Source organism: Cebus imitator, unplaced genomic scaffold (genome assembly GCF_001604975.1).
Source record: "Cebus imitator isolate Cc_AM_T3 unplaced genomic scaffold, Cebus_imitator-1.0 Scaffold410, whole genome shotgun sequence".
NCBI lineage: Eukaryota > Metazoa > Chordata > Mammalia > Primates > Cebidae > Cebus > Cebus imitator.
In genome coordinates this window covers 1569247-1577209 of record NW_016107725.1, presented here as the reverse complement: position 1 = coordinate 1577209, position 7963 = coordinate 1569247, and positions in this window count along the sequence as shown.

The window sequence follows — 7963 nt, the reverse complement described above, 5'->3', positions numbered from 1 at the left end:
CATCACACACTGGGGTCAGTTGGGGGGAAATAGGGGAGGGACAGCATTGGGTAGGGAGTTGGGGAGAGATAGCATGAGGAGAAATGCCAGATACAGGTGAAGGGGAGGAAGGCAGCAAATCACGCTGTCATGTGTGTACCTATGCAACAATCTTGCATGTTCTTCACATGTACCCCAAAACCTAAAATGCAAAAAAAAAAAAAAGATGTGTGTTATATATTTAGAGAGAATGTGGGGGCACTGGAGAAAGAGGAGCTTTGAAACAGCTGAGATAAGAAGGGCCTAGAGAGAGAGGAGGATGTTTGTCTCTGAGAAGTTCAAGTAAGGGATTTGATTAATGATACATTTCTCTTGCTGCTGGACTATATTTCATTGAATAGGATATTAATTGAGACATGGACCTCAACTATTTATTAGGTTTCATAGTAAACCTTGGATCCTGTAAGATGGAAGCCATCCATGTTTCTGAGTTCAAATATTAAATTTAAGCAGAGCCCTGCATTGAAAGTGCTAGAGGACCAAAAGCAGGTCAAGTGATTTGTCCAAGTTCACACAGGTCATTTAACAGATGTCTAAAACCAGGTCTTCAGATGCCAAATTCAAAGCTGTTTCTTTTACACCACATTGGCTTTTCACACCATTACCAACGGTATTATGAAGTGAAATGTGGGATCTGAGCGGGAAATTACTAGAAACAGAGGGAAATGTGGAGGCTGATAGTTTCTGGATGCTGATTCTACTCTTGTCTTTATGGTCTGGTGTGCAGTCTCCCATCTCATCTTAAGTCTCTTTCTATTGCCCAGACCAAAACATGTTTTTAAACTATGTATCTTGGTGGGGGGGGTGCGATGCCATGAATTCACATCATCCCCCAAGCCCTGCAGACTGAATGCCTTGGGTCCATAGATAAATGGTGAATATAATTTAGTATCATTCCAGTCCAGTGAGCGAGATGGACAAATAACCTTCACTTTTCCCCAGGTAGGCAAGATGGGATGTGCATAAAGATGTCTACTGTGTGTGTGCAGAACAGGACAGGCAGTCGGAGTTCCAGCCTCTTTCCAGACAGTGATGCACGGGACAGAGCACGTGGCTGACGTGTGACTATATCTGTGTCCACTTGGGGAGGGTGACTGGTAGTGAGAGGAATGCCTCCCAAGGCTTGAATGAGAGCTTCTGGGGCAGGCTTGCAGAAGTCAGAAATCAGTAGCTGGGGGGGAATGGGGCAAGCCCTTGAATCCTTTGTGTCTGCAAACACCACTGGCCAACTTCTGGCTGGATTGAGTAACTGTAGGAACAGAGAGCTCTACTCTGCGTGTTCCTTTTATGCTGTTTTAAAATTTCAAAACTTGTTTTCCAAAAGGGTTATTTCAGAAAGAAATTAAATAAGCCTTTAGCCGACCTCAGCTGAAGTAAGGGAGGGAAAGGCAGATTTTTACCCAATCTGAGTTTCAGGAAGCTGTGGTTTTTCCTTCTAGGACACGGTCTCTGTGGTGGTATTTCATGAAGAAATAGGAGAAAAAAACAAGGACGAAGAACTCAAAGCAAGAGAAAAGACAGGTCCGGAACAGCTTCCTGCCTTAATTGTTCCATGTGGGTTCAACTGTTCTCGGTTTGGGGAGAAATATGTGTTTGTTCAGGTCTCAAATAATATGCCCCTGAACTTACAGGGCAATGAGGCTCCTGAAGAGTCTTCAGCTATCACCAAGCAGGCTTCTTACCCTGGGCACCATTTACTCTGTAAGCTTATGCCCCCTGTTGACACAAATAATATTGGGACCCAAAGACAGAGTCAGCACTATTTACAAATTTAAAATTCCTAGACAAGCTACCGCGAATCAAACAAACTTCCCTTCTGGTTTACATTTTCAAATCCGTTTGCCCTTACTAGAATAGGTTTGAACCTGTCTCACAGTAAGGTAGTAAAGGCAAGTGGATTTTCAAAACTTGGGCAGAGAGCAGCTCTGGGGAAAATCTAGCTGTCAACACGCATCACCCTGATAGGGCATTATTTAAAGTATCCATTTATTAGCAAGCTCACTTTCAAAGCGTAGTTGCCACCGACATCCAGACAGCTGAGGGAGGCTGAGAAGGAGATGTGTGTCCCCCCCATGGCCTGTGATACGACCACAAGTAGCAAGTGCCAGAGGGGAGCTGGCCGGGGACAATCTAAGACAGCCCCCACCCCAGAGGGCTGTGTCCCTGCCGAGGTATGCTCCTTAGCAGCTAAGTGGCAGGGAAGGAGGTGGGGGGTGGGGGCGCGGTGTGTTGCTTTCCTTTGGAAATAAGATTCCACGGACCCAAAACTGTGACACCTCCCCCACCCTTTTTGTTTGTGCTGTTCTTGTCGTGGGGATGCAAAGTTAACCTCCCAAGCCACAGGGACAGGATCTATCTAGATGGGGCCATCAGAGGCAGCTGCTGCGTTTCGGTCCCGCTGCAGCACACGGGTGACACGAAAGGCCTCCATTTCTGATCCACGTATCCAGTAAGACTTTTGGAAACCCATCCCCAACCCAGTTTTGTGGGGCTTGGGGTGTGTGAATGATTGTGTGTTTGGGGAGGGGGTGTGGTCATGTGACAGTCTGGATTCCAATTAGGCCGACACCAGTCAAGAGAAGAAATCGATGAGTGAAGTGGCCCCTTGGCCCTAGCCTTGCAAAGCACTGCAGAGTCCCAAGCCCCAGAGGGTGAGCCGAGTGCTCCCTGGGAAGAGGAGAGCCGCGGACACCGTTCGCCCCTGCCTGCCCCTGGGTGCCGCAGTCACCTTCAGGGCAGGGGAGTGGGAAGACGCGAACCCCGAGGGTGGCTCCGGCTGCTGGGCTCCCTCCGGCGCGCAGCTTCGGCTCTCTTTCCCCTTGGCGCTGCAGCCGCGACCTGGGACCGAACGGACACCGCCTTCCCGGGGCTCCGGCGGCGCTCAGACTCCACTTTCCTCCGCCGCAGCCTCTGGCAGGGCACCCCCTTGGCGCGACGCCGCGCCCCTCCCTGGGCCCGCCCCCTCGGTTCCCCGGGGTGCGCTCGGTGGCTGCCCGTGCGCCCCTCCAGCCTGAGCGCCCCGGGCGGGCGGCGGTGGACGAGCCCAGCCCCGCTCTCCGCAGCCGCGTTCCCGGCCCGCGCTGCTCCCAGACTCCAAGCCCGTGACGCGGCGGCGCCGGCCGAGACACAAAGAGCGAGGCTGAGACCGCCGGGGGTTGAGGGCGAGGCCGCGTCCCGGGGCGGCTGGAGCGCGGGAGTCATGCGAGGCTGTGCTGGCTGCGCGCCGCCCGGGAGGAGTCCCAGCGCCAGCCTCAGCCGCGGCGCACGGGCACTGGCCAGGGCTGCAGCCAGGTGGGCGCAGCGCGGGTGAGCGCAGACCCGGACCCGGGCGGCGGAGGCGAAAGCCGCCCCATCCCCGGGGTGCAGCCCCGGGCGCGGAATCCGGGCTGCCGGGTGACACTGACCAGCTGGCTCCGGAGCCTCCCGGAGGCGCGGCATCGGAGGCCGTGAGGACCACTGCCCAGCGGCCGCCGGAGACCCGCAGGGAGGCGTGGGCCCTGCCCCCGGGCGCCTCGAAGGTAACTTTGGAGAGCCCGGGCCGGGCAGGGGGCGGGAGCGCATGAGTGCCTGTGTGCGAGTGTGTGATGTGTTCGCGGTGTGCCCGTTGGTCGGTGCACACGCGCGCGGGTTGTGAAGTCAGGAGCTGCAGGCGCGCCTCCCTGTCTCGGCTTGGCCCAGGAGCATTGCGGGCCGCGGAGGCGCGGGGACCCCTTGTCGCTGCGCCCTGGACAGCGGCGGAAAAGGTGTGTGGGGATACCGGCCTGGGCTGCACCCGGTGGACAGAGCAGGGATTCGGGAAGAGAAGCCACAGAAGAAGATCCTGCAGTTTGGGGCAAGTTTTCCTGGTGGAGAATCGCTTCAGAAAACGGGGTTTTGAGGGTTAACTATGTGAGCTACTGTGCAAAAAGCCTGACACATCAGAGGCGCGAAGTAAGATGGAAAGCTGGACAAACCCCAGATGGACCGACCGGTGGATGCAATTCTGAAATTGAGGTTTCCAGTCACGTTGACCTGGAATGGGATCGTTGTTCTTCCCGAGGGAATAAGGATGCTCAACTTCACCCGCCAGAAAGCACCAGGGCCAGGCCTGCGGGCGGGGAGTGTATGCTCCCTGGCTCACACGCCGCCCCTCCGAAAGCGAGAATTCCCCTGGGCTACCGAATCCATCAAAGTAGTCACCTGTCCCCTCTCCGGCGAGCATAACACTTGAGTAGCCTAACTCTCACAGCGCGCACTCCAGCGTTGTTTTGCTGGAAGATTGTCACTGTGTGAAGCGCCTGTGTATACAGCAGGGAAGGTAAGGTTGTGTTCAGGTGCTCTTTTCAGTGGGAATTAAGTTACGTTTGCTGAAGACCTAAGGAGAGGAAAAATCCAGAGTTTCTGTTGTAAACAACATGCGTCTATCTTAAAGGCTTCGCACCCATTTCTGTTGCGAATGGAGCCATTTGGCTGGGAGATGGTAGACCCATGCAGCCACCCCTGTGGCTGCGGTTGGAGGCATCATTGCTGGGCTCTGCAATTTTGTGCTCTGTGATTTTATCCGTGGCATGAAGTGTTGTTAGGAGGACTGCGGCAGCAGCTTACATGGCCAGTTATACACCCTTTATTCCAGCAAACGAGCTGCCACTGGCGCCTCTCTTGATGGAGAGGGTGGGTAAATGGCCCTTCCTTCTCATTTCTCAGACACCAGCGTCACCGGAGCCTGCCTTGCAGGTGGAAGCTAGCCCACGGGATGCGTTTTGAAATGAGCCTCATTGAGAGCCCGGCAGCAATATGCTGGGGATTGTTGAAATAAGAGAAGTAGATTAGAGAAAGCAGGATGCCTGGAGTTGTACAACACCCTTTAATGGGTTTTCCTCTTGTGTATAGGAGGAGGGTAAAGCAGGAGACGGTGGTGAGTCGGCAGAGAGAGCAAACTTAGAGATTTTCTTAGGCTGCTGGAGCCTGGAGGGAAAACCTTAAATGTCTAGTAAATAAAGTCTAATTTTTATTGTGTGTGTCTGAGAGATGTGTATAGATCAGGGACTATGTGAAAATAAATGTCAGTTGACAAAGAATAGATCAAACAGTTTATTTGTATTTCTGATGAGTTTGGTGAGGAAGTGTTGTACAGCACTTAATATTTTGGAAGGCAGACAAAAGGTTTTGTTCTTGGTGTTATGTTCCTTTCGAATATTTCTTCCCCTTGGCCAATGCTCTAGGCAAAATTGATGTATCTTTCTAGTTTCTAAAACCAGTCGTATTTATGAACTCTCTAATACTCTGTCTGAAACAGACATGCTCCTGTGAGGTTGAAATCTCTCTCCTGCGTCTGTTCCCAGCATATGCACAGAACTGGTCTGGGAATTTTCTCACTCAAGATTCCCAAAATGAGCCCTTCTCAAATCTTGACTAATGTGCAGCAGAACCATTATTGCAGTTATGGCTCTGTGCCTGCTGGGCAGGGATTTAACGGCGGGAGAAGGCAGGGGAAGGCCCTGCCCTCTGCTCCAGCCAGGTGGTAATGTGCATTCTCAAATTAGCTAGGAAAAGATTCTAGATTCCTCTGTGAATATGTTGTTTATCCCACTGATTAGCTTTTCCCACTGACAGACACTCACATCTTTGTTTTTAGAGCTTCCTCTGAAGACTTGGTGTAAATTTCAAGAACAGAAAAAGGCTGTGGAGCTTAAGACAGGCAGATACAGTTGGCTTCCTACCTAGGCATGCTTCTAACTCACTGTATGACCTTGGTAAATTATTTAACTTTAACGCATGCTTTTTTTCACGTGGATAAAATGAGAGAGTATTAGACTAAATCATGGAATTTTTCCCCTCTTTTTCCCCTTGTCTCTCTGAGAGTAGAACCCTTTAAATTAAATCTTTTATAAATGTTAAGTGGCGGGGCACAGTGGCTCATGCCTATAATCTCAGCACTTTGGGAGGCCGAGGGAGGTGGATCATCTGAGGTCGGAAGTTCAAGACCAGGCTAGCCAACATGAAGAAAACCCGTCTCTACTAAAAATACAAAAAAACTGGCTGAGTGTGGTGGTGCACACCTGTAATCCTCACTACTCGGGAGGCTTGAACAGAGGAGGCAGAGGTTGCAGTGAGCCAAGATCGCGCCATTGCACTCCAGCTTGTGGAAAAAAAAAAAAAAACAAGTTAAGTATGCAAAACAGATTGAAGAGGAAGGGAGGGACATAGCAGCCAGTTCACTTGCAGTGTGTCTGAAGCACCATTTGGAACCCCATGGGCTCTTCAGAATTCAGTTTGAGAATCACTGGAAGCTTCTCTCTGCAATATGGCATATTCACTCTCTGAGTGTTTCAAATGAAACACTGTGGTCACCTAGCTCAGTGTTATAAATTGTCATGTACCTGTCACCTGTAACTGATCCTCCTGGATGGCTAGCTAAACCCCTGCAATGTGAGCTCTGGGAGAGCCATACGTAGCGTTTTCAGCCCTGGATCTTCTGAGCCAACCACAGTGCCTGGCGTAAGAGCAGGTGCTTAGTAAATGCTTACTGAATGGATTAGGAAATGAAGAGGGAGTAAAGTTAATCTGGCCAACCAAAGATTGGTGGATGATCCACTATGCTGGCAATCTTAGGAGAGCAGGGACTTTATTTATTTGTTGCTATATTTCTAGTGCCTGCACAGGCAGATTTTGGCTTATGATAGGAAGTCCTTTAAAATTATTAAAGTTAACACTGGGAATGGGTGACTCCGAGAGGGAACAGAAGCGTAGGTGCGCTGCCTATTAATTTTGTTCATAAAGATTCTGGGTCTTTCTGCTTCTGGGCATGTGGTAAGATTACATTTTTCTGTTCATTTGAAGTTAGGTATGGCCTTGTGATTTGTTTGGCCAGAAAGTACGTGAAGCTTTAAGAGTCAGCAGATGCCTCACCAGGTTCTCCCTTTTCTTCTGTTCCCCTTCCTCTAGCCTGTGGCCCTGCAGGCATGGCCAGGGTCTCATTCATGGTTTTGTCCTGGTGAGGAGCACAGCGTCATCTGTCATACAACAGCACCCAGGCTGGAGTGCAATGGCTCGATCTCAGCTCACCACAACCTCCGTCTCCTGGGTTCAAGCAATTCTCCTGCCTCAGCCTCCCGAGTAGCTGGGACTACAGGCATGTGCCACCATGCCCAGCTAATTTTTGTATTTTTAGTAGAGACAGGGTTTCACCATGTTGACCAGGATAGTCTCGATCTCTTGACCTTGTGATCCACCTGCCTCGGCCTCCCAAAGTGCTGGGATTATAGGCGTGAGCCACCGAGCCCGGCCTCAGTGTTTCTTAAACCCTAAAATTACCCTGCCCAAAGGTTCCATGGACCCCAGTTTGGGAAATAACAATAAAAATCTAATGCTGTTTCCAAAGCACAAATAGGCACTGAAACCACGTAGCCATATCCAGTTATGAGGTTGTCATACACAGGAACTAGAATATGCATTTAGATTCATCACTCAAATGAAAAAAATAGTTAACATGAATTAAAATAAAACAAAAATGCCATGCCTCTAAGACGATGTGCAAGAAGGGGTCAGAAAATCCTTCCTTAAGTGAAATATAAGCCAGAGGTTTCTGATGGTGGGAGGGAACATTGTGACTTTCCTGTTCCTAAAATGGTACCACTCTGTCCCACACCGTTTTGACTTCCACCACCAGGTCCAAGGCCTCACCTCTTCCTGGGAAGTCTGAAGTCAAAGGGAGGCTGGCCTGGGAATGTTCTGCGGTGGAGAGAGAAGCTGGGGGCACTCATAGCTCCCATTATTATTATTTCACTCTAAAATAGAACACAAGCAAGACCTGAGCATTAGAAAGCTATTTTCAGAGACGTTTTAAGAAAGAAAATAACTATTTTGGAGCTAAATATTATGTCAAAGATAATACACTGATAAATAATATTTATTTTGCACACCAGATTTTTTTTTTTTTTTTTTT